Consider the following 25,988-nt stretch of genomic DNA (forward strand, 5'->3'; position numbering starts at 1 on the left):
GACTAAACCAGAGCTGGCTTGGGAAACGAGGGTGTCATCAGCAAACTCGTCAGTGTGTGGCTGTGAGACGCTGTGGAGAGCGACTGGTGTCAGAGGCTGTGAGTTCCTGCACACTCACTGGCTGCATTGCTGCTAAATAAGTCTCAGTTTCCTCATTTGCAAAGTGGGCTTAATAATCAGAATAGTGCTTATCCTATTTACTTTACAAGGTTCTTGCTAGGATCAGAGAACACAAGCCTTATGAACTTTTTTTTTTTTTTTTTAGAAAGCTATACTTGCATACAAGACTATTCATTCCATAATTAGCAAAGTGCCTTGCTGAAAATAAGTGCTCACTAGGCGTTAGAACTGTAGTCTGATTGTGAAAGGAAACATTATTATTTCATGACATTTCCTACCTGACATTCTTCTTTGTTTGCCTGTCTTCCCTGCCTCCCCCATTAGACTGTAAACCCTCTGAAATCAGGAAGTCTGTCCATCCTGCTCGGAGCTATGTTCCTTGTGCCTTGGGGGCTATTGGAACAAAGAAAATGTCATTAAGTGGTTTGTGAGGGGATGAATGGCAGCCTTATGGCTCGGAAGGAAGCAATGTAGGGAACAGTTAAAATGGGCTTAATTCTAGGGAATGCAAGCTTTCTTTTTTCTTTCTTTTTTTTTTCTTTCTTTCTTTTTTTATTTTTTTTTATTTTTTTTTAAATTTATTATTATTATACTTTAAGTTGTAGGGTACATGTGCATAACGTGCAGGTTTGTTACATATGTATACTTGTGCCATGTTGGTGTGCTGCACCCATCAACTCGTCATTTACATCAGGTATAACTCACTCTTGTCACCCAGGCTGGAGTGCAATGGCATAATCTTGGTTCACCACAATCTCCGCCTCCCAGGTCCAAGTGATTGTCCTACCTCAGCCTCCCGAGTAGCCGGGATTACAGGCATGCTCCACCATGCCCAGCTAAGTTTTGTATTTTTAGTAGAGATGGGGTTTCACCCTGTTGGCCAGGATGGTTTCAATCTCTTGACCTCGTGATCCACCCGCCTTGGCCTCCCAAAGTGCTAAGATTACAGGCATGAGCCACTGTGCACAGCCTGCAAGCTTTTTTAACGAGAATTTGCTGCTGGTGTAGAAATGAAATATATCTTAGAAAGTAACCAGGTTATCTTGGAGATCGAAATATGGAAGGAAACACTGAGTGTGAAGATCAGATAAGAGATCCGTGAATATTGCCGGGTGCAGTGGCTTGAACCCAGGAGGAGGAGGTTGCAGTGAGCCGAGATTGCACTACTGCACTCCAGCCTGGGTGACAGAGTGAGACTCTGTCTCAAAACAAACAAACAAACAAACAAGCATCTGTAAATATTGAGTAGGAAGAGATTTGTTCTGTCTTCTAAAAAGCTGACTCCATTTGTACTGCCCCAGAAAGTAGAACCAGGACCTACAGAGAGATGGGGTTTGTTTCAGTTAAATACACTTGAAAATAGAATGGGCTGACTCAGGAGGTGGTTTTCTAGACAGAGGAGAAATTCAAGAAGAGGCTGGATGAATTTGTGGCACTAATGTTGTAGGTAAACTGAGGAACTATGTTATTAAATGAGATATAATAGGGCCTCCATGGCCCCAATTTATTCTAATCTATAGGGTTCCAGAGGCAAAGTCCAAAATAAGTTAATGAATTAACTAATTAATTAATTAAAGGGAAAGAAGGGGAAAGGGAAGGGAAGGGAAAAGAGAAGAATGATCTGGGATCTCTGCCATTTCCCTTCCTTGAGAATCCTTTTCATCCTCAACCTAAGCCCCTTGATAAAGAACATCAGACACCACCCACACCCATCTCAGAACAACTCACCAGGACACATGGCCTCGGCTCCCATTGCCCTGTCCTCCACCAGGTGTTCTCTCTTGGTGTAAGGAAAACCACTGTTTACTCCATGTTGAACTGACCCTGGAGGTTCTTTGTTCATGACCTCCACATACCATGTGGAACAGGAACTGGTAGACCCTTGTTACAGGCTGAATGTTTGTGTCCCCCAACACCCCCAAATTCACATTGTTGGAAATAAGAGCTTAGAGTTGCAAAGAAAATGAGCACTCAAATAAAGGATATCTCAGCAAGGCAAATTTACTTCTGCAGAAGGGTGCTGCTTGTTCTTCCGATCACTGCAAGAGCACACCAAACAAAGGAGGGAAGGGGTTTTTATCCCTAATGTAGTCAGTCCCTACTACTGTGTCCAGTCCCCATTGGCTGAGGTTGGACCACATAATCTAAGCTGATCCCGACTGGCTACTTCAAAATTGAGCAGGGGTGGGGGCTACAGCGGCGGGAAGAGAAGTTTCAGAACTAAGGATGCCAAATAAGGATCCTTATTGGATCCCAGACATGGGTTGTTGCAGATTGGGAACGGATGTGGGTTACAGATTGGGAACGGATGTGGGTTACAGATTGGGAATGGATGTGGGTTACAGATTGGGAACAGATGTGGGTTACAGACTGGGAATGGGTGTGGGTTACAGATTGGGAATGGATGTGGGTTACCGATTGGGAACAGATGTGGGTTACAGACTGGGAACGGATGTGGGTTACAGACTGGGAATGGGTGTGGGTTACAGATTGGGAACAGATGTGGGTTACAGACTGGGAACGGATGTGGGTTACAGATTGGGAATGGATGTGAGTTACAGATTGGGAACAGATGTGGGTTACAAACTGGGAATGGATGTGTATTACAGACTGGGAATGGGTGTGGGTTACAGATTGGGAACGGACGTGGGTTACAGATTGGGAATGGCTGGAAGGTTGTTTACTGTAACTAGTGGCAAGGAAGTTAGGCTTTGAAAATAGAGGACAAGCAGAACCTTTGAAGAGGAACTCATTGTTTCCAACAATATGCTGAAGCCCTAACCTCAGTGTGGCTGTACTTTGAGATAGGCCTAGCCCCCAAGGAAGTCATTAAGGTTAAACAAGGTCACAAGGGTGCAGGCCTGACTTGATAGGATTAGTGTCCTTGCAAGAAGAGACACCAGGATGCACTTCTGTTGTCTCTCTTCTCTCTCTGCCACAGAGAAAAGGCCATGTGAGGGCATGGCAAGACAGGCGACTGTCCACAAGCCAGGGAGAGAGCCCTCCTTAAAAACCAAATGGATCAACACCTAAATCTTGGACTTCAAGCTCCCAGAACTGTGAGAAAATTAATTTCTGTCGTTTAAGCTGCCTGGTCTGTGGCATTTTGTTATAACAGCCTGAGCTGACTACGACACCCTCTTGGTAAAGAACTTTCAAGGAGGAAGTATGATTTGGATGCTCATTCTGCCACTTACAAGCTGAGGGGCCTTGGGTGAGTTATTTTTCTCTATGAGCCTCATTGTGGTCATTGGTAAAATGTGGATCATAACATCTATTGCAAAAGGCTATTATGAGGATCAAATGAAAAATCTGCATGTCAGTATCTGGGGCACAGTAAAACACTTAGAAAAAGTTAGATCTAAAGGAAAGTATCTACATCTTGAGACTGGAACATTTATCGGTGTGATCACTTGATAAAACAACAGCAGTCTGCCCCCTTTGAGGCTGCCTCCTCTGGACAGTGGCCTTGAAGTCCCCATTTACTTAACAGTTACCTTTTGGGTTCGTCTCTCAGCAATACCAGCCTCTCCCGGGTCTCCAGGGTTCACATCCCAGAGCTCCTTGTGCTTTTCTCCACAGAATGTTGGGATCACAGCTAAAAGAATCAACCAGTCTGTTGGAACATTTAAGTTCTTCTGCCCTCCTGATATCTGCATAGGTAACAATTCCATGTGCAAAACTTTCAAGTAATGATGAGTCCCCTGGGGCCATAACTCACACCCTGAGGCCACCCCCGAAGGATGGCTGGAGGTACCCCACCGAGGAGTCATCCCGCCCACTAGTCCCATGAGTCATGCCCTCTCATTAGATCAAATCAGAGGCAGGGAGAGATTTACAGCTTATCTCAAAACATCTGGACCGGCAATGTCGATTCCAGACCAACAGCAGGAGAGAGTACTTGGGGCCACATTACAAGCCTTGCTTCTGAAGAGCAGCTGCCCTGAATGTTCACCTCGAACACTTCTCAGCATGCTGCCTCCTCAGAGTGTGCACATCTGGACTTGAAACTAAGAGCAAGAACTATACATTTTTCTTGCTGTTGAAATATGGCTCCCCAGGGACCCAGCAGCTCGGACCAACACAGACACTTCCCGCATCCTGACCTCAGACAAGCCCACATTCTCTAGGATAACCGAAGGGAACGTTTCCAAGTCTGCAAGCTGCCATCAACTAAGAACTCAGGCATCCTCACTTCATGCTGAGAGGAGGCTCTTAAACATCACTGCCTGGGCTGAGCTTAGGGGAGAAGGAAGTAGAAAATGTGATTAACATGTAACCATAAAATGTTGCAGCCATAAAAAAAAGAGAAAAGTTATGCATAAGTTATGACTGCGTGAATGGCCACATCAAGCCATTTCCAAAAGCCCATCTCACTAAACAGCAGTTATCTTGCTCGTCAAGTGGAAACCGCTTTGAGACATTTCAAAATTAGTGATTTTCTGCCAGCAGCTACACTGACTGCACCAGAGATCCTGACCACAGTCCTTGCTAGAGTCTCAAACAGATTTGCATTTGACTTTTTTTATTTTTATTTTTTTTTTGGGACAGAGTCTCACTCTGTCACCGAGGCTGAAATGCAGTGGTGTGATCTCAGTTCACTGAATCCTCTACCTCCTGGGTTCAAGTGATTCTCCTACCTCAGCCTCCCAAGTAGCTGGGACTACAGGCACCTGTCACCACACCCAGGTAATTTTTATATTTTTAATAGAGGCCGGGTTTCACCATGTTGGCCAGGCTGGTCTCAAACTCCTGACTTCAAATGACCCACCCACCTCGGCCTCCCGAAGTGCTGGGATTACAAGTGTGAGCCACTGCACCCGGCCAAACAGACTTGCATTTGACTTTCAAAAAATATGTTACAGCTGGGCACGGTGGCTCATGCCTGTAATCCTAGCACTTTGGGAGTCCGAGGTGGGAGGATCACAAGGTCAAGAGATTGAGACCATCCTGGTCAACATGGTGAAACCCCGTCTCTAAATTAGCCAGGCATGGAGGCAGGCGTCTGTAATCCCAGCTTACTGGGGAGGCTGAGGCAGGAGAATCGCTTGAACCCGGGAGGTGGAAGTTGCAGTGAGCCGAGAACGTGCCACTGCACTCCAGCCTGACTACAGAGCGAGACTCTGTCTACAAAGTATGTATGTTGCATCCTGCAGAAAAAAACAATGAGGGCTGATTCTCAACCTCGGGTCATAACCAGGTGTGATGTGTTATAATTAATTTGTTTTTAAGGTAAAGAAATCATTCTGTGAAGAAGAGAAAGGAGGAAAACATATTGGAGATTATCATGGTTATAAATGCCATCCTCTCACATGTATTCTGAAGAGAGTTCCTGATTCAGAGAGAAAGAAATTGTTAAAGGAAAGACCAAGACCACAACAGTGATCAACAGAGAGCTGAGATCATCTGCTTGCCTTCCGAAAGAACCCACACAAAGGAACATTCACAGAGTAGCTCTAGGACCACAAAGAATCTAGGGGATCTCATGTTCTAGAAAGGGAAGTTTTGGCTGAACAGAGGCTCACACCTGTAATCCCAGCACTTTGGGAGGCCAAGGCCAGTGGATTGCTTGAGCCCAGGAGTTTGAGACAAGCCGGGGTAATATGGTGAAACCCCATTTCTATGAAAAAATTTTAAAAATTAGCCAGGCATGTGTGGTGGCTCATGCCTGTGGTCCCAGCTACTTGGGAGGCTGAGGAGGGAGGATTGCTAGAGCCCAGGAGGTCAAGGCTGCAGTGAGCTATGATAGCACTACTGCACTCCAGCCGGGGTGAGTGAAACCTGGTCAAAGAAAGAAAGAGAGAGACAAAAAGAGAGAGAGGAAGGAAGGAAGGAAAGAGAGAGAGAGAGGAAGGAAGGAGGGAGAGAGAGAAAGAGAAAGAGGAAGGAAGAAAGGAAGGAAGGAAGAAAGGAAGGAAGGAAGAAAGGAAGGAAGGAAGGAAGGAAGGAAGGAAGGAAGGGAGGGAGGGAGGGAGGGAGGGACGGAGGGAGGGGGGAAGGGGGGGCGGGTGTTTTCTTATGGTTATGCTAATTAAAGATTGAGCATAGAGCCTGGGTAGGGTAGAATGGAATCCTTAGGTTCATACTTTGAATCTTAAGCCTATACTTAAGTGCCCATAATGCATAATGACAAATCCCCCTTTTCACTCTGCAGGAGAGTCTTTCTTTAGGTCAGCACGCTGGGGTGGCTCATAGTTCCTTGTCCCCTTCAGTTTGGGCTGGTTAGAACTAGCAGGTGTGAAACACAGCCTCCAGTTTTAATATCTTGGAAACTCAGTGCCACTGCAAGTGGAAGGTTCTTCTTCAGAATGAAGTAGTGGAGTTGGGAATTGAGGCAGGTACCCCAAGGGTGTGCTCTGAACAGCGTCACTGCTGTAGTGGTGGGAAGGGGATGGAGGCTTGCAGGAGCTAGGAGTATCTGCAGCCCCTTCCAGAGCACACCTGCTGAGTGCTTGGGTTTCCTTCCAGCTCTCATGCTATACGGCTCTTACACTCACCCATCTGCTGTTTCAGCTCGTGACTCACAACTCTGATTAAGCCTGCCCTTTTTTGCTATCCTGGAGAAAACGTTCCTCTTGCTTGATCTTGTTCCTTATAAATTCATTCTCTTGTTTAGGGTCAATGCTCCTGAATGATGCTGTTGTTCTATTGTCTGCCACAAACCCCTTTCCACTCTAAAGGTTTGTTAACACGAACCAGTTTGTTGATGAAATCAGACAAGACAGATGTGAGGATGATATTCTTCTTGAGGTGTCCAGTCCTGCTTGGTACCCGACAGATCTAAACTAAAAGCATCCTCCTGACCCATGTGCAGAGCAGGTACATGGTGCTTGGCCGTGTGATGGAGACACCAAGACGCAGCTTGAGTCCTCTGCTCTTACTACCCATGAGAATGTGGTGAGAAATGTGACCACCCTGAGCCTCAGTCTTCTGATGTGTGAGATGAAGATAATTGGAGACCCTATTTTCTAGGGTGTTTTAGGAAGAAACAAAATCATGCTTAGCATGGTACCTGGAATACATTTAGGATCCAATAAAAAGAATAACGATATTCCTTGCAGTGATGAGATAGTTCTGTATCTTGAGTGCAGTGATGATTACACAAATGTACGCATGTGAGGAAATGGCATAGAGCTACGCACACACTGACCTGGTGTCAAATTCCTGGCTCAGATTTTGTGTGATGGTTATTCCCGTAACCACTGGGCAACTTCCTATGAACCTATCATTATTTCAAGATTTAAAAAAAGAAGAAAGAAGAAAAACCCAGGAAGGTAAAAAAGGAGATGGGGTGAATAGCTGTGGTGGGGTTAGTATTGTTTGGAGACTTCATTTCCTTCCCTGCTCTATGGTATGACTGCAGAGCGCTGGCTGCAGACTCTGCTGCACTTTCACGGCTGCCCTGGTCTCCAGGTTCATTACTGTCTCGCAGACTCACAGCATCAGCCTTCACCCTGGCTCTGCTGGAGACTGCCTCAGAGCTACAGTCCCCTGGTAACGCCCTCGTGCATCACCGCCCCAGGCAGCTCCACCACCCCTGCCCCACCCCCAGCAAGACACATGCAGGCTATGCAGGCGGAATCTCTTGCTGAAGGGAGACCTCGCTGTGTGAGCAGGGCTCTCCACGGGTCCCATATGCCTAGCCCTGGAGGGAAGCCGAGGATAATGGGTTTTGCTGGTGGCTGTAGGGTGTGGATTGTGGGGATGTGCCAAACCCGTGAGTATGAGCTCAGGCGAAAGTCCTGTTGTGAAAGATATGATGGCTCGAGTTATGGAATTCTGTTCCAGCAAGGATGAGAAAACATTCTGTGTCTTTCCAAACCAAGAAGGAAAGCATCAAGTATGGAGGGTTTTAAACTTTGACGAGTTCCAGAGGCTCAGTGATAAGAACCAGGGAGAGATTCCAGGGGATGGTGGCAATCAAGGGAAATGTCTGAGCCCAGGATGGGGAGGCGAGGTGAGCAGCAGGCCCCAGTTACCAAAGACGTTCATGTGTGAATCAGACCACGTAAGAGACCTCCGTGTGAACCTGATAGGGAGTATTTTAAGATATTCATAAAGGAAAGGTAGATCCTATCTGTGGCAGATTGTAAAATGCAGGGGCTGCTGCAGTCTGCAGAGAAGACACCTCAGGATTTTGATCAGGTTGGAGGATTGGGGGAGCGTCATTTAAACCAGCTGCCAGAGGACCTCTGATCTGAGAGGGGAACTTTTGTGCGGACAAGCATATGGAGAGGCTGTAACTCTTTTCTATTTTTTTTATTTTTTTTTTTGAGACGGAGTCTTGCTCTGTCACCCAGGCTGGAGTGAAGTGGCCGGATCTCAGCTCACTGCAAGCTCCGCCTCCCGGGTTTACGCCATTCTCCTGCCTCAGCCTCCCGAGTAGCTGGGACTACAGGCGCCCGCCACCGCGCCCGGCTAGTTTTTTGTATTTTTAGTAGAGACGGGGTTTCACCGTGTTAGCCAGGATGGTCTCGATCTCCTGACCTCGTGATCCGCCCGCCTCGGCCTCCCAAAGTGCTGGGATTACAGGCTTGAGCCACCGCGCCCGGCCAACTCTTTTCTTTCCTCGTTTATTTGTCTTCCATAAAGAAGAGAAGACCTAAAGCCCAGGATCCTAGGAATAAGAAGAGCAGATACCATCTTTCCTTAACAGGAGTAACTAACAGTCAGCCCAAATCCTACCCTTCCAATTTTGGTGAGCATGTGGAGAAACAGACATACCTCCAGACATGATGGTAAAGGTGTGCATGGACAATGTTTCTGGTGAATTCAGTCCGGAAGATCCACACATGTCTACAACTGGGTCTTTGTGGAAAAGGTTGTGTCTTGCATATCTCAGGCTTTTGCTGGTAAAGACCAATGAAATGAAAGGAGTGGGTGCTTCTGAATTGCAGGCACCTGCTGTGTGCTCCTCCCAATGCCTCTCACCAGTGGGGAAATCTCGGGAGTCTGTCTCTGAACTTGTTTCCCTTGCTGTGAAATAGGGATGGCAAGGATAAAAATCTCTTTCTGGGGTTTTATTCTCGGAACAGTGAACAGGCTTTGAACATTGGACTACACCTCTGGGATGTTACTGAATGTTGCTATTATGACATGTGAAGAGGCAGAGATTTTGGTGTCTGGGAGTATTTTCCTGGGAAAGGGAAGGGGTAAGGAGGCTAGGGAGGTGGGTCACCTACAATCATCCCTTTACCCAGGTGGCTGGAATTGTTGTATAGGAATTAAAATCAACAAAGGAAGTCACTGTGAAAATACGCATAGACATGAGCTCCGGACAGAACAGGTTCAGGAAGTGGAGGAGATCCCCAGGAAGTCTTCCAAACACAAAGAAGAAGAAATGGAAAGTATGAAAGTACGGATGCAGGAACCTGTGATTAAAGGAGAAATGAAAGAACGAATAAAGGAACTATAGTTCTGCAAACAAGAAAGCGAGGAGGCGGGAGTAAGTCCAGCTCTCTCTGCAAGTCCTTCCTTCATCAAGCCATAGGAAGGAGGGAGCAGATGGCACAGGAGCTCTGAAGAACAAAACAGGGCAAGTCAAAACTAAATCACTAGTGAGATAATGAGAGGTTAATAAGAGCAATTTCCAGATCTGTCAGCAAACATGGGTGTGACTAAGACTGGTACACAATTTGGGGGTCCCCTGTGAGATGCTACTGATGGAAGGGGAAATGGGGATTTTAAAGCAGAAACATTGCCCAGGGGCACAGAAGCCCTGGAAGGGGACTACCACTTCCAGAACGGGTGAGTTCATTGAAGAATTTTCCACTAGCAATCGACTTGTCATTCACAGAGGGAGAGAGCCGGAGACAGAGCAAAGGCTGGCCACGCTGGCAGTAGTAGGTATGATCCCACACTCACCTGCTGGGGTCAGCTTCCCTGTCTGCATCCCTTACAGCTGGGAAATCCAGTTCCCCTGTCCATACCACCTTATATCTGCAAGGACTCTTATTTGACACCAGGGCTGGTGTTTGAACGGCATTACTGTTAGTGGAGGGAGCTGACAGAATGACTCAAGGCACAAGTATATCATCTGAAGAAGACTAGAGCCTCATTGCCTTAAAAGAATCAGCAACAAGTGAAAAGTGATGGTGGCTGACCACGTGTCCTTGGACAAGGTACTTACCTGCTCTGAGTGTACTTGCTGAGTCTGTTTCAACGATACAGTGGGAATGACGCGATCTCTTGCAGAGGATGATAAAGACCACCTTAGAGAGCAGGTGGAGTGGCCAGGGTTACACCCTAGTACTGCCCTCAAGAAACAGTTTCCTTTCTCTTGCAGTGAGGGAAGCCAAGGTGCCTGGATGGGCAGATAGAATCTTTGTTTGTGGTTGCCCAGGCTGTCCCTACCATCGTCATTTAGATGTCGATGCCAGCTCAGAGAAAGCATGTCTGAGCTTTATCTCTTTATTCCTCTCTCATCTTGTCAAGCCCAAGGATGCCTTTTAAAAAACAGGAAAGGCCAAATCATTTAAAAGAAAGGCCAAGTGCCAGGCAAGAGCTTTGGTGAGCGGTGGGGTGTGGGGAGGGCTTCGCAGAGCCTGGGACTCGCCTTCAGGCCTTGCACTGACCCTGTCTGTTCCTGACAAGACCTGTGCGCTCTCCTCTGGCGCCTGGTGGCTTCTTTCCTGGTTCCAGCCACTCCGTTTGTCCTGGACTTCATCTTGGCCCATCTGTTCTGGTTGGGCCTTCCCTTTCTGAATTCTTATCCCTGTTTTTGCAGTCCCAGAAGCCTTGGCTGCCTCCTGGATGTCCAAAGCCTTCCATCTTGCCTCAGGCTAGTAGACTGCACTAATTTACACTGAGGGGTGAATGAGGCTCAATTAGGGAATGTTTGCAGCCCAGGAGTACAGAAGGAGTGAGGGAAGGAGAGGTCACGAATGGGGTGCGGTGAGGGGATATGGGCAGCACCTGTTTTCAGTGTGATTTGCCGAAGAGCATCCCCTAACCCCACCCCAGACATTCTCCAGTGCTGTTAAGGGAGAGAATAAAAATACCAAATGCAGGAATCAAATGTCCCTCCACCTTTGGCAGCCTCTGCCTTTTAGATGAGGTCAAGGATAGAGTCCCCACATGTGAGGCTGTGTCAGTCACCAACCAGAGACTCCACTTCCACCTCCACAACTTCCAGGGCATAGACTCCTCATCTGACAAATATGACCAAAGACCTAACTGTGGTGAGCTCAGCATTTTGTTCCCCTGCTCTGACATATCAGTAATATTGGCATTTGAGCTATGAGATCCCATTAGCTCTCCTTGGATCCTGAGGCTTTAAATTTCCCATTGAATTCATTTTAACCTACAGTTATTGGCTGTGTACAAAGCTTTGGGCTCAGCACAGTAAAGAAAATGGTGAATTGGCCCCACAGGGAGATATGATGTAACAGAAGCCAACCTGTGAGCTCTGTCTTTCACTATAGGGTGGGATACACGGGGGCTAGAGGGCAAGAGGGCGGGGATAATTTATTCTTGGGTTGGAGTCAGGGCAGTGGGTGTGTGGCTGGCTGGAAGGAAAGTGAGATTTGGCGTGGGCCTTAGGAAAGCATCCTCAGACCGAGGGAACCTCATGAGTAGCGGCATGGAGGAGCAGGTGTGGGCAGAGCCTATGATGGGGAGGTGGGGAGAGCCTGGAGAGGTCAGCCCAGGCCCCAGAGGAAATTGGTTAACACTTGAACCCGAAGGCCAGAAGTCTAAGAGACATCAGGGTCCGTGACTGCTCAAATTATATGCAAATATCTGAGTGCAAATGTATTTTTTAAGAGGAGAGTCTATATATTTCTTCAGGGTCACAATGAGACCCAGAGCCATCAATGCCGATATAGGCTATGGGGGACCTATTAGAATATTGTTTTTCATTTAAAAAGTTATTTATTATAAAGATTTTCAACCATACCAAAATAGAGGTAATAATGTAATGAACTCAGTGTCCCACCTTCAACAATGATCAATTTGTGGCTGGTCTTGTTTCAGTTGCACCTTCACCTCTTCCCACCACCTCAGGCTTGATTTGACGCTAATCTCAAAGAAAATATTCAGTATGTTTCTGAATTAAAATATAAGGATTTTTTTTAAAAAACACACAACCACAATACCATTGAGTCATCTAAAATGCTTAACAGTATTTCCTTAATATCATCAAATATTCATCAAGTGTTCACATCTCCCTAATTGTCGCTTGACTTTTTTTTTAAACAGTTTGTTAATTTGATTTAGGATCCCTATAGAGTTCATACCTTGCTTTCTTTAAGTCTCCTTTAACCCATAGAGTCCCTTTCCATCTATTTTTTCTGTCATTTGTCCTGTAGAGTTTCCTGCAGTCTGGAATTTGTGAGCTGCAGCTCATGGTGTCATTTAACATGTGCCTCTATCTGTGTGCTTCCTATAAACTGGGAGTTTGAACTACAGATGTCATTATATTCAGGTTTGATTTTTTTTCAATACAACTTCAAGAGATTCATAATGCCTGGTTATCCCTCTTCTTTCCATCACAGTGACTTTTTTTTTGTTTTTTTTGTTTTTTTTTGAGATGGAGTCTCGCTCTGTCACCCAGGCTGGAGTGCAGTGGCGCGATCTCAGCTCACTGCAACCTCTGCCTCCTGGGTTCAAGCAATTCTCCTGCCTTAGCCTCCCAAGTAGCTGGGACTACAGGCACGTGCCACCATGCCCAGCTAATTTTTTGTATTTTTAGTACAGATGGGTTTCACTGTTTTAGCCAGGATGGTCTCAATCTCCTGACCTCATGATCTGCCCGCCTTGGCCTCCCAAAGTGCTGGGATTACAGGTGTGAGCCACCACACCTGGCCGCCATCACAGTGACTTTAAGCTTGAGAGATGTATTAGTCCATTCTTATGCTGCTATGAAGAAGTACCTGAGACTGGGAAATTTATAAAGAAAAGAGGTCTAATTGACTCACAGTTCCACATGGCTGAGGATGCCTCAGGCAACTTACAATAATGGGGGAAAGCACCTCTTCACTGGGTGGCAGGAGAGAGATAAGTGCAAGCAGGGGAAATGCCAGATGCTTATAAAACCATCACATCCTGTGAGGTTCACTCAATATAATGAGAACAGCATGGGGAAACTGCCCCCATGATTCAATTATCTCCCCTGGTCCCACCCTTCACATGTGAGGATTATTACAATTCAGGGTGAGATTTGGGTAGGGACACAGAGCCAAACAATATCAAGAGAGAAGCGTAGGCATTTCAGAAAGGTCAGTCAATGGTGTGGGGTCTGAGCAGAGACAGGGACCAGAGGCAGGAAGGCCAGCTGGGAAGCTGCTGCAGGGGTCTAGGTGAGCTGCCACCTTCCAGCCGCACAAATGAGCCTGTATAAATGAGGGGTGCCTGTGTGCTTGTATGTGTAGAACGCACCCTGGAGCTGCAGGCAGCACTCTGGCACTAGACACTTGTTTCTGTGACCTGGGGAAACTTAACAGCCACATGAGGACCCTCAAATAAATGAGGCACTTTTACGAACATATTTGCTTTTTCTGTATCTGCCTGAAGCTTTGCTAGGTGAATTAGTTTTCCAATGTGTTGGCCCTCCCTAGAAACATGAAATCCCCAGGGGATAGGAAGTGAATGGAAATGACTGAAGCACAAGGCGAACTCCTGGCCTGTGTGGTTTCATCTGTGTGTTGTAAAGGAGAAAGATAACCGCTGTATTTTAATGGGAAGTGCTTAAACAGTGAAAAAGCCCCAGATTGCAAAATCTTACCCTCCCCAAGAGGAACAAGAAATTTAATGTTTGAAAATGGTTTTACATTTCTTTGAGGACCAAAACTATTCCTCTTGTTTCTAATGCCCACGAGCTAGTCTCTGACTCTCCTTGAAATCTGAGAGGGGTGGGCAGTGGGGTGAGAGAGATGTATTATATTTCCTTTTAGAGTAGGTACACATAAAAGTGTCCAGTAATGTAATTTTTGAATGTGTAACTAGGCTTATTTTCTGATAGTCTTGAGTCATAAAATTATACCTTAATTTTAGAAAGCATTCTGATTCTAAGATGTAATAAAATCATATTTAATGCTGTGAAACATTTTAAAGTGTGTTTTTAAAGGAAAATAATATTTTGGATAACCATTAAGTAACTCAGCTATTCAAAATAAACTATAAAATGCAAATAAAAATGTACTTGGGTTATATTTTGAAGTTTGGTACAATACCTTAGAAATCTGTTGAAGCTACAAGAATGGTAACTGAATGAAACCGATCCCACTGGACCTATCTGCTGTCATGGCATCACTGCTCAAATCCTGCAGCTTGATCTAGTGCATCTCACAGCTTGATGGCTCCATGGTCTATGTTTCTGAGTGTTTTGAGGAAGCTGATTTTAAGAACAATCAGCTTTGTGTGGCATGGAGAGGACAGAGAAGCAGGTGAGGCTCAGCCCCAACCTACTTGTTTGGGAGACTGTTGGGCAGCAGTCGATGGGGGAAAAGTAGACTCTAAAGTCTGATGAACCAATTTAATGTTTTATAACGTGACTACCACTTCCTGGCTGAGTGATGTTGGATATGTCATTTAACCTCTTCTGTGGTTTTTTAATCAATAAATGGAAGATTAAAAACTCCTTGTTTTAATACCCAGTAAGTGGGGCTTAAAAAGAACATATAGGAAAATTGGCTGTGTGTTAGGAACTAAGCTGTTGCTCAAGAAATGATAGATCTTGTTATTATCAGGACACATAAGAAAGTAAATCAATAATAGAGGAATAAATTAGCTAGCCCTTATAGCTGAGGGAATATTTTAATCTCATTTTGTTATTCAGTAAAGGTAATATCATCAATTTTCCCTGATTAATGAATATTGAAAGTCTGTGGTATGGTAACCAGCTTCAAAGATGGTGCCCAATTATCCTCTTGGTCTTCATGACCAGAAAGAGACATGTGGTTCTCATCCTTATAACAGACTTGGCCTATGTGGCCAATGGAATATTGCAGAAATAGTGATAAGTGCCTTCTGAGATTCGGTTATAAAATACATTGTGTTCCCGTGGAAAAGAATAAAGTTGGATCCTTATCTCACACCATATACAAGAATTAACTCAAAGTGTATCAAAGACCTATTTTAAGAGCTAAAGCTATAAACTCTTAGAAGACAACAGAGAAAATCTTCACAATTCTGGATTAGTCAATAGTTTCTTAGATATGACATCAAAAGTACAAAGAACAAAAGGCAAGCAAACTATACATCACCAAAATTAAAACTTTTGTGCTTCAACGCAAAAGTCTTGGTCAAGAAGATGAGATGAAAATCTAAAGAATGGGAGAAAAAGTCAGCGAATTATATCTAATAAGGATCTCATATCCAGAGTATATAAAGATCTCTAACAACTCAATAATAAAATGCCAATAACTAAAAAGCGAACAGAGGATCTGAATAGACATTTCTCCAAAGAAAATATACACATAGCCAACACACAAAAAGTTGTTTAACATTATTGACCATCAGTGAAATGCAAATCAAAACCTGGCACATACCACTTCATACCCATGCAGATGGCTATACTAGAAAAGATAGATAATAACAAGTGCTGACAAGTATGTAGAAAAATTGACACCCTTATACATTGCTGATGGGACTGTGAAATGGTGCAGCCACTTTGAGAAATAGCCTGGCAGTTCCTGAAAATGTTAAACATAGAGTTATCATATGACTGTGCAATTCCACTCCCAGGTAAATACCCAAAGAAGTAAAAACACATGTCCACACAAAAAGTTGTACATAAATGTTCATAGCAGCATCATTTGTAATAGCCAAAAAGAGGAAACAACCCAAATGTCTATCAATCAATGAATGGGTAAATAAATTGTGGTATATCCATACAATGGAATATGATTCAGCAATAAGAAGGAATGAAGCACTGATACATACTACAAGGATGACCTTTGAAAACATTATGCTAAAAGAAAGAATTATAAAACACCACGTATTTTGTATGATTCTATTTATATTAAATGTCCGGAATAGGCAAATCCATATAGAGAGAAAATGGCTTACTGGTTAGTGAGGGCTGGGAGGCTTAGGGAGAAATGAGGAGTGATTGCTAATGGTTATGGGGTTTCTTTTTGGGGTGATGAAAATGTTCTAAAATTAATCATAGTGATGGTGCACAACTCTGTGAATATACTAAAAATTGAATCGTATACTTTAAATGGGTGAATCATATGGTACATAAATGACATATCAATTAAGCTGCTATTTTTATTTTTATTTATTTATTTATTTATTTTGGAGACAGAGATTCTCTCTGTTGCCCAGGCTGGAGTGCAGTGGAGTGATCTTGGCTCACTGCAACATCTACCTCCCAGGTTCAAGCGATTCTCATGCCTCAGCCTCCTGAGTAGCTGAGACCACAGGCATTTGCCACCACACCTGGCTAATTTTTTGCATTTTTAGTGGAGACAGAGTTTCACCATGTTGGCCAGGCTGGTCTCGAACTCCTGAACTCAGGTAATCCACCTGCCTCAGCCTCCCAAAGTGCTAGGATTATAAGTGGGAGCTATCATGCCTGGCTGGAAGCTGTTATTTTTTAAAATCACATTGCAAAATATTTTTTTAAAATTAAAAATTATAAATAAATTAACAAAAATCACATTGCAAAGTACAGCAGATCTCTGTGATCTGGTCTGAACTCTAATGTCAAACGTCAAAATCGAGTTTGTCAGTATTACTATGTATGGTTTTTTAAATACCAAATAAAAGATAATGAGGAATCTGAAAATATTTAAAAAGATATCATGGCTTTGGCGTTGCTCGTGCTCTCAGATCACTCCCTCTGGGAAGCAAGCTGCCATGTCATAGCAGGATGCCCACATGGTGAGGAGCTGAGGCCTCCAGCCAATAGCCGGCAAGGAATAAGAGCCTTCTGTTACCAGCCCCTGGAGTGAGCTTGCAGACAGATCCTTCAGCCCCAGGCAAGTTTCTTGATGATGTGGTCCTGGCTGACAACCAGACTGCAACCTCATGAGACACCCTGAGCCAGAACCACCAGCTAAGCCACTTCTCAAGTCCTGACTCACAGTGCTGCGAGATAACAAACGTTTTGGAGTCACTCGTCACACAGCAAGGGATAACAAAGATATGTGGATTGAGTAGGATTTTGCCTACTGTGCCCTAGTGCCTCCTGAAAGTGAATGAGGCCAGCTGGGATGGCCAGGCAGTGCTCAGAGAGCTGGGGTAAGGTCACCATGTGCTTTCTTAAGGTGAGTGAAAGTAGAGAGAGCCTGAGATTAGCATTTTCTGGAGGGAGGGACTGTGTCACCTGGGAGAGTCACAGGCACCTGGTTTCTAGGGCTCTGGGCCCCAGGGGCAGGTGTCATCTAGGGATAAAGGACTAGAGGCAATGTCCAGAGGAGGAGGTCCCTTCTCTGACAGCCTGGGGTCACAGGAGGCAAAGCTTTTGTTGAGAGGCAGTTAGTTCCCTGACTTGATCAGAAGAGGAATGTCAGTCAGCTTCAAAGGACTGCAATACCAGAGCCTCTGAGGCAAACTGGGACATAGGAAGATTGAAGAAGGCTCCAGAAGCACAGAGATACATTACTAGAGCCTTGGAGATGGTGGTCATAGAAGCCATTAATAAAACATGGAACTTTCTGGAACATTGGTATTCATCATCATCATCTCTTACCCTCATGTCAACACTATTTATTTATTTATTTATTTATTTATTTATTTATTTATTTAAGATGGGGCCTCTATTGCTCAGGATGGAGTGCAGTGGCACAACCACAGCTCACTGCAGCCTTGACCTCCTGGGCTCAAGTGATTCTGCCACCTCAGCCTCCACAGCAGCTAGGGCCACAGGCATGCACCACTATGACCAGCTAATTGTTGTATTTTCTATAGAGACGGGGCTTCGCCATGTTGCCCAGGCTGGTCCCAAACTCCTAGGCTCAAGTGATCTGCCTGCCTCAGCCCCCCAAAGTGCTGAAATTACAAGCGTGAACCACAGCACCCAGCCCTGTCAACACTTTAATGCAGGCAATTGCTATCCCCATTTTACTGAGGAGAATGTGATATCATGGCAGGCCAGGTCTCACTAACACAGGCCTCCATAACAACTGCTTCAGTGCTGACTGAGTGGTTAGGTTAAATACTAAAAGCCAGGGTCTTTATACGAACACTGGGATGTAACAAAAGCCCACCAAGAGTTTCGTCTAGGCCTTTCCTGGGCCTTAAAGCGTGACAGAACAATGAAGGAATTCTTAACAGGACGCGCTTAGGATTAAACAAGTTTATTGGGGGTCTGGAGGAACTCCCCAAACCTGTGATTTAGCAGGAGACAAGACAAGGGTAATCACCCCAGCAACTGGACCCATTAAGCCTAAGTAAGCTGGCCGGGCGCAGTGGCTCACATCTGTAATCCCAGCACTTTGGGAGGCCAAGATGGGCGGATCACGAGGTCAGGAGATCGAGACCATCCTGCCTAAAACGGTGAAAGCCCATCTCTACTAAAAATACAAAAAAAAAAAAAAAAAAAGTTAGCCAGGCGTGGTCGTGGGCGCCTGTAGTCCCAGCTACTCGGGAGGCTGAGGCAGGAGAATGGCATGAACCCAGGAGGCAGAGCTTGCAGTGAGCCAAGATCGTGCCACTGCACTCCAGCCTGGGCGACAGATCGAGACTCCGTCTCAAAAAAAAAAGCAAGAGTAAGTAAGCTTACTGAGCCTCCAGAGGAAGGTCTTCAAGACTCAGACCTTAGTTATGGATTAAAAGAAGTTAATCATTTATGTCTTTAGATGAACGCACACCTACACATAGACATGTAGCTTAGAACGTACAGAAGCTCTGGAAAACTTTGTAATTTTGAGTTGGTTTGGCGATAATTTCCAGGTCTTCTCCCTGTAACAGATTGCAGAAATAAAAATTCTCTTCCTCCCCAGTTCATCTGCATCTCGTTATTGGGCCATGAGAAATAGCAGCCCGAACCTCAGTTTGGTCCAGGAACAATAATATCAACAAAAGTAAAATGTGGACAGCTAATTAGTGGCAGAACAGGTCTTCCAACTCCAGGTCCTGGGTCGCTACTGCCACACAGCACTGGAAGTCATGAACGGCTTCATGACTTCAACTCGTAACCAGATAGGAGGCGGCTCTGGAGGAAAACGCCCAGCTGAGACAAGGCTGATGTCAGACATTGTGCCCAGTCTGTTATTTCTCTTACTTGACTTAAGCATGTGACTGTGTGTTTATATGTATATGCAAAATATATTTTTAGAAGTATATATGAAATCCATACAAATCATAATAAATACCCAAGCACTTACCAGAAAGCTTAAGAAGCAGAATTATCACCAGTAACAGGTACTCTTGTAAGCCCTCCCTAGTGGAATTCTCCTTCCTCTTCCCAAAAGTAAGTGTGAATTTTATGTTAATTTTGTTATTTCCATCTATTGTTCTCTAAGGTTTCCGGTTGTTCATTTGTTTGCCCATGGTGGCCAGCGTGTTTGCAGTTGGGAGGATTCTTCACCAGTCTAACACATGCCTCAGTTTTCGGGGTGAGAAACCCAGAAAAGTATAATACCTGCCTCTCCCCTCCCTTTATCACTCCAGGTCACACGGACTGTGGGTGCCATGGCCGTATCTAAAAGCAAATGCCATTAGTCAGGGACTGTTAAGATCAAAGGGACTTTGCCATCCAGGTCAGAGAGGGCACACAGAGGGCCTGCTGTTGTCATCCATGTGTGCAGACGCTGTCCATCCTGGATGGCCTCCTTTTGTGCCAACTAAGCCGAAAACTTTTTTCTGTTATTAAATTCTAATCACTTCTCCTGGTCTGACTCAAGGCTTTCTCCTCCAGACATGTGTACTGAACTATTCGGCTCCCACTTATTTTTCCATGTATTGCCCTGAACTCACGTTTCTGGATCTGGTTGGCATGGTTTCCAGGAGGCAGCATGTAAACCACTTGAGGCAGGGGTCTCAGCCTGCTCTTTAACCCTTAGCCCAGCCTTGGGCAGAGGTGCCCAACTGGGCACTCCCCATCGGTTGACTAATCACTCGAGGAGTCTCTAGTGATTGGAAAGCCAAGGATCCATTGCCCCAGGACCAAGCAGTGGTGCCACATAGAGAGAAGCCTCCGATGCACTCCCAAAAGCTACAGCTCTTGTCCTAAAATAATTTACTGCGCTCTGCTGGGCTCTCCACTTCCCACGTGTTCCTGATTTTCCCTTTCGCTACTGTCCCACTGGCCAAAACATCAGTGTGGGAGGCCAAGCCCAAGACACCAGTGTGAGAGGCACCACCAAAGGGTGTGGGGAGAGGGAGAAAACTGTGGCCTTTCCTATCATCAGTCAACCACGGTAAGGGAACTGATATTTATTAAGCACCTGCTGTGTGCCAAATGCTTTACTTCTCATCTTATTTAAGCTTCACAACAATTCTCTTCAGTGCTGGCATCCCTGTCCCCGGATGAAGAAGCATCACTCAGAGATGTGGGCCACTTGCCCGTGTGGTTAGCAAGTGCTGGAGCGGGGATTGGTACCTGCTGAGTTGGGGCGTGGGACGGAGCCTGCCCCTCTGAGAGTGACTCTGAGTGTGACATAAGTGAGTCACAGTGAGAACCGCAGGAGATCAAACAGAAGCCTGTGAATGAAGCTACCAGGTGGATCCTGCTCCTTACTTAAGAGGACATGGCCTTTCTCCAGGCCGACATGTGTCACCAGCGATGACATCCTCTGGTACACCAGGTTCTCTACTCCTCACCACCGGGGATGAAGATAAAAAGGAGGGAGAAGGGGAAGCAATGTGATGCTTGGGACCAGAGTCCCAGATGCTGATGGCCTCAGCGATGGGGGTGTGTGAAAAAGACCTTTTCCTTTTTCCCTTTCCAATGTCAGCCTTTGCCCTCTGAGGGCTCACAGGCCACCCAAACCCTTTCCACACTTTCAGACACAGTTGTGGTTTTTTATGTTTTTTTTTTTTTTTTTTTTTTTTTTTTTTTTTAACAATTTTGAAAGTGCTTAGGTAGAGACACAGTTTTAGATGGGCCACATGAAAGGCCCCATTCAGACAGCTCTCATCTGATACAAAGCCTCAGAATGCCCATTGACGTGGCCCAAACGGTGGTGCTCACTTGGGCAGGTGCATCTGAGTATTCACATGGTCCCCTGATGGAGGCGTCATCTGAGCTGAATTCTGGCTCAGAACAAAGGAAGTGCAAGTCAGGCCCCCTGTCAGAACTTCCGTCTACCTTTCTGCATAAAAGGATCATGCCTCCTGGGTTGTTGGTGGCTGCGTGGAGCCAAGTCAATCGCTAAGGCAAAAAAAATGCAGTTTGCAAGTTCAGTGGACAGGAACTCAGAGGAAAGCAGGTGGGAGAGAAGAGCAGGAGCTGCTCACAGCAGCTGAAACAGCAGGATGGGATCTGCGCAGCCCAGGCCTCCAGTGCCAGGCAGCCCTGGTGTCTCAGTGGCCGGCCGACCTCCTGAGGCCTGGCTACAGCCAGGAGCCCACATACCCTGCTGGAAAATGCGCAGAGGCCTGTGCACAGCCTTGGTGACCCCTCATCTTACACGCAGCCTGAAATAGAAGCTCAGCAGGAAAGACCTGCTCAGCCGCACACACCGTCTGACCCGGAGCCAGCCTGACGAAGCCGGAACTTCCCACTTCACCTGAACCCACCCGCCACCCACCTGGCCACAGACTCACTGCCCTCTTCATCCCCAAATGAAAAGGGGTAGTTGTCTCACTTGGTGCCCAGGGTGCCAGCTTGTTTACTCTTCTTCATAGGGCATATTTCTGGGCCTGTCCTCTTTTTCTCCCAAAGTGCCTAAGACAATGCTCCCTTTATAGGTCAGGGAAGGAGTATAGATCCTGCTCTCATTCTGTGCTCTTCCCCCAGGGCAAACAGCTTCACCCTCAGCTTTATGAATTCCTTCCTATTCTTACTTTTCTCAGAAGCTGTTTCTCATTGACCTGATGTCTCCTGACCTGTTGACGAAAGCACCATTCCACATGTCCTGTGTGTGTGTAGCTCACTGTGAACTCGCTGTTAAGCTGAGGCCTTGCCCCGAATGTCATCAGCTTGCTGGTTACTTACTGAGACAGGAGATGAAAGAGGAGAGGAGAGAGAGGTGGAGAGATGGAAATGACCAGGATGGGGAGGACGAGGAGCAGAGCTGAAAAGTAGGAAGGAAGGAAGGTGTGACTACTAGCTGGGTCCTACCCTGGGGCCTGTATATATTACCTCATGTAACCCTTACAACACACAGATGACATTCACATCAGCGCTCATATTTTTCGTGAGAAGACTGAGTTTTCAGAAAGGTTAGTTTGTCTGAGATCACTCAGCTATGAGGTGGCAGGGACTAGATTCAAACTCAGATTTCTGGCTTTGATTTCAGGACTTTTTCCTTTCTAATCTTCTGCTCCCGCTAAGAGGGGACTAGAGAACAGAGGAAATGAAGGGAAATAGAAGGGAAGTGGAGACTGCCAATTGTTCTCTGGTTGCAAGCAACAGAAACTGATTCTAGCTATCTTAGATGGGAAAGGGTTTGGCTGGAGGGAGGCCGAGGGGCTTTCAGAATCCAGTGGACTGTAGGAGAGCAGGGGCAAGAACCAGAGTGTTCTGGGGTCTGGGCAAGAGACAGCTTACTTGGGATTCTGCCCCTGAAATAAATATACTCCAACCATTTCCCCCTCTCTCTATGCAGGAGAGAATCCCAGGAAAGAGTCTGATTTGTTGTATTGGGGTCACTTGCCTACCCTTAAGTCAAGGGAGCTAAGAACACCAAGATGTCACATGATGGAGGAGAGAGCTCCAACTCCCAGTGATGTTATCAAACGAAGGGGACACGGACACAGAGCCACCAAACAGATGACAACCACGCCGGAATTTTTAGGTGCTGCCTGCAGGTATCAGGGGCTGATTCTATCTGCCCCAAACTGCATTAGGGCTAAGCCCAGCAGGTTGAGTCTTTCTCACGACGTTGGAATGGCCACCATTGTCACCACCAATCCCATCTGGCAGAGATGGGCTGGGCCCCCACCTCTTCCAAGCCTGGCTTCTGGGAGGAAGTGTTTCTCCTTCTCTCAGGAATTAGTCCTCGTTCAAAAACTCCATGCAGTAAGGTTGCAGAACAATGAGCAGCTTACAATCAACACTTTGGACACACTGTTTTATAAAGATTCCTCCTAGTGCAGTGGTCTTCGGAGTGAAACTTCTTGAGTTGGAATTCTAACACTGTTACCAGCTGTGAGAGAGAAAACGCCCACCTACTCTCTGAGCCTCAGTCTGTTCTGCTGCACGGTAGGGAGATAACGTGTACTCCGCCCCCATCTGTATGTTGTTCTATCAAATGAAATAAAAACTGTCATCAGCTTGTAAACGGTGAGATCCATACGGATACGAAGAGGCATTGGCGTCCTTTTCGCCGTTACCAAGTGAGATCGGGCTGCTCTGGGAGTGTGACTGGAGGCTGAAGGCAGCTGCACACTGCAGTAACAAGAGCCGGGGTTGGAGGAGTTGAAGGTGAAAGTCCGGAGAATGGGGTCCTCTGTGCTTCCAGCTTGCTCTCTACTTCAAGCACCGTGAATAGATGAAGCTCCACCACATCCCAAATGGCCTGAGGGCAGAGTTATACATTCAACTGGTAATTTTAAAAGCCCTGAGTAGCTTCATCTAAGCTCTGTTTTCTTTACTGAGAACCCAACTGCTAAGCCTTTCCTGGCAATTAGGCTTCTTGAGGCTGAGCCTTCACAAAGCTGGGTTGCTTCCAAGTTTCCCTTCTTTTCCTCCCACAGGTTGGCACTGCACAGAGATGGAACCTGATGAAACGGCCCCATTTGAGTGCCTGCTGTATCGTGTTGGCTCTGCTTCCTGCAGCTGTGCTCCGAGATGAGCCTTTCAGTCATCGCTCCCTAATAGCCCCATCTCCCCGAATTTGGGAGGACGCACATTCCTCTCCTTGCTCACATGCCCCACTTCAAGCCATCTGCACACTCTACAGGGAACTTGCCTCCTGACGTCCTGATGTGCAACGCCATCCAAATCCTCTGCTGGAATCTCACTATTCACACCACTGATGCCCCTGGAGCATGAAACAGAAAGGCCAGTCTTCTTGTCTTTTTATTCTAAATGTTTAATACAGATTCCATGGACTTGGTCCATAATAATATGAGCGTAGTCTTACATCAATCCTTTTACTAATTTCTCATCATCTCCCTCATCCTTGTCCTTTAGTGATTGTTCCAGACCTTCTCTTCTTATCCTCGTACTCTCCTCTTTGGTATAGTGGTGAGTAAAAGAAAGAAAAAAAAGGTCCTAATGTGGCTCATATCATCATGGTTTATTTATTACCTGGAGGATTTTTGAGGCTATGAACATTGTTTTATTTTCTGCTGTATCCCCAGCACCTAGCACAGATGTGTGTGTACCAGGGCCTGCACGTATAAGCTCTATGATGCTGCTATAACATGTAGTTCTCCCTTCAAAACTAAGCATTATTAAAGTAGCATTTTGAACAGGGTTTAAATTACCTGGCCCTTGACTTTGGGAATTGGAATTTTGTCTACTGCAGTCGCTTGGGGGACCTTCCAGTAGAGATTTATAATTAAAATGATATCATCCAGTAAGGCTTTTACCACAGGGCTTCTAAAAACAATAAAAAGATTGTCTGTGGCAGAATCTGCACTGTGGAATGAGAATTATATATGGTTTACTGTAAAGTAAACTCAGGCATAATTGTATGTTGTGAACTACAAATGCACAGTGGGATGCTGAGATTAATTTCCAATCACTCATCACCACGGATTGGTGAAAATCCCAGCCAAGTGTGGTGAAGGAAGTGTCTCTGTTTCTGCCCGGTTAGGAGGTATTGTCTGTGCGTTCGTTGCTGGTCTCATATCCCACCTTCCAGCTGCTGCTGCTCCACATCAGTTACTGCAGAGATGTTCAGTTTTTCATGCCAGGATTTCTCTGTCAGGATTTGTGTTAGTAATTGCAGAGACTTCATCAGGCTCTGTTTGCAATCATACATAACTCAGATTTTAAATTAAAAAGGTAAAAATGGAATAATTTGGAAAAACGTTCACAGAATATCAGAGTTATGAGGAGATATTTAACACGATCAAGTCCAGGAACAGCAAATAGTTTTCTATCCCACCTGCCAGCCCTATCAACACCGTGTCTAGGCCTTGCCTGTGAGAATGCAGTGATCATCTGGTGACGTTGGCCACAAGCAAGGGAGGAGAGGCAGCGTGGCCTGAACCACATACCTGCCCTCCTTGCAGAAAGGCAGGGATGTCCCATGGATGAAGGGAGGGCAGCCTTTGGGTTGAAAGTTTTTTAGGAAAATGGAAACTTAGTGGCAGAAATAGTGTTGAATTACTATTTGAAATAGTCAGAAATTACTAGTCAGAATTACTGTTGAAATAGTCAGAAATTACTATCAACTGACATTCAAAATCACTTTCAAACCAACAAGGCTAGTAGCAAACTGAAAAACAGGAGTGAGAATGCCTGGCCCAGACATGAATGGTGTGGGGCAAAACAGGGGTAGATCCAAATGGCAGTGAAACAATCAACTGCGACTCAAGCTGATTTCCAGCCTGCCAGTGTCAGCAGGTACAACGGTGGGGGGCTGGGGAGAAACCATCCGGCCTCCTCCTGCCTTGGACCAGGTGCGGCGAACTTTATGGACCAGACATGTTACAAGAATCTGGCTCTAAACAGATTTCCGCAAGCCCTCTCTCAACCCCAGCAGGAGGGAAGTTGCCACTCCCTGACAGCAAATCAAACTGGATCTTGGGACACAAAATGTTGGAGACGTTTAAAAAATTATAATTGAAAACACTGAAAGTTAGGCCAGCCACGGTGGCTCAGGCCTATAATCCCAGCACTTTGGGAGGCCGAAGGCGGA

The 25,988-nt window shown here is 45.7% G+C and overlaps 1 long non-coding RNA gene across 1 annotated transcript in view; it reads left to right on the top strand.

Moving 5' to 3' along the window:
• LOC114670018 (uncharacterized) overlaps positions 1–24,595 on the top strand; it is a 54,514-nt gene extending 29,919 nt beyond the window's left edge. The window contains exons 2-3 of the long non-coding RNA XR_013398231.1: positions 19,533–19,625; positions 23,872–24,595. This is a non-coding gene — a long non-coding RNA (uncharacterized LOC114670018). The remainder of the gene's footprint in view (positions 1–19,532; positions 19,626–23,871) is intronic.
• Positions 24,596–25,988: the final 1,393 nt, after the last annotated feature.

The sequence above is a fragment of the Macaca mulatta genome, chromosome 9 (genome assembly GCF_049350105.2).
Source record: "Macaca mulatta isolate MMU2019108-1 chromosome 9, T2T-MMU8v2.0, whole genome shotgun sequence".
NCBI lineage: Eukaryota > Metazoa > Chordata > Mammalia > Primates > Cercopithecidae > Macaca > Macaca mulatta.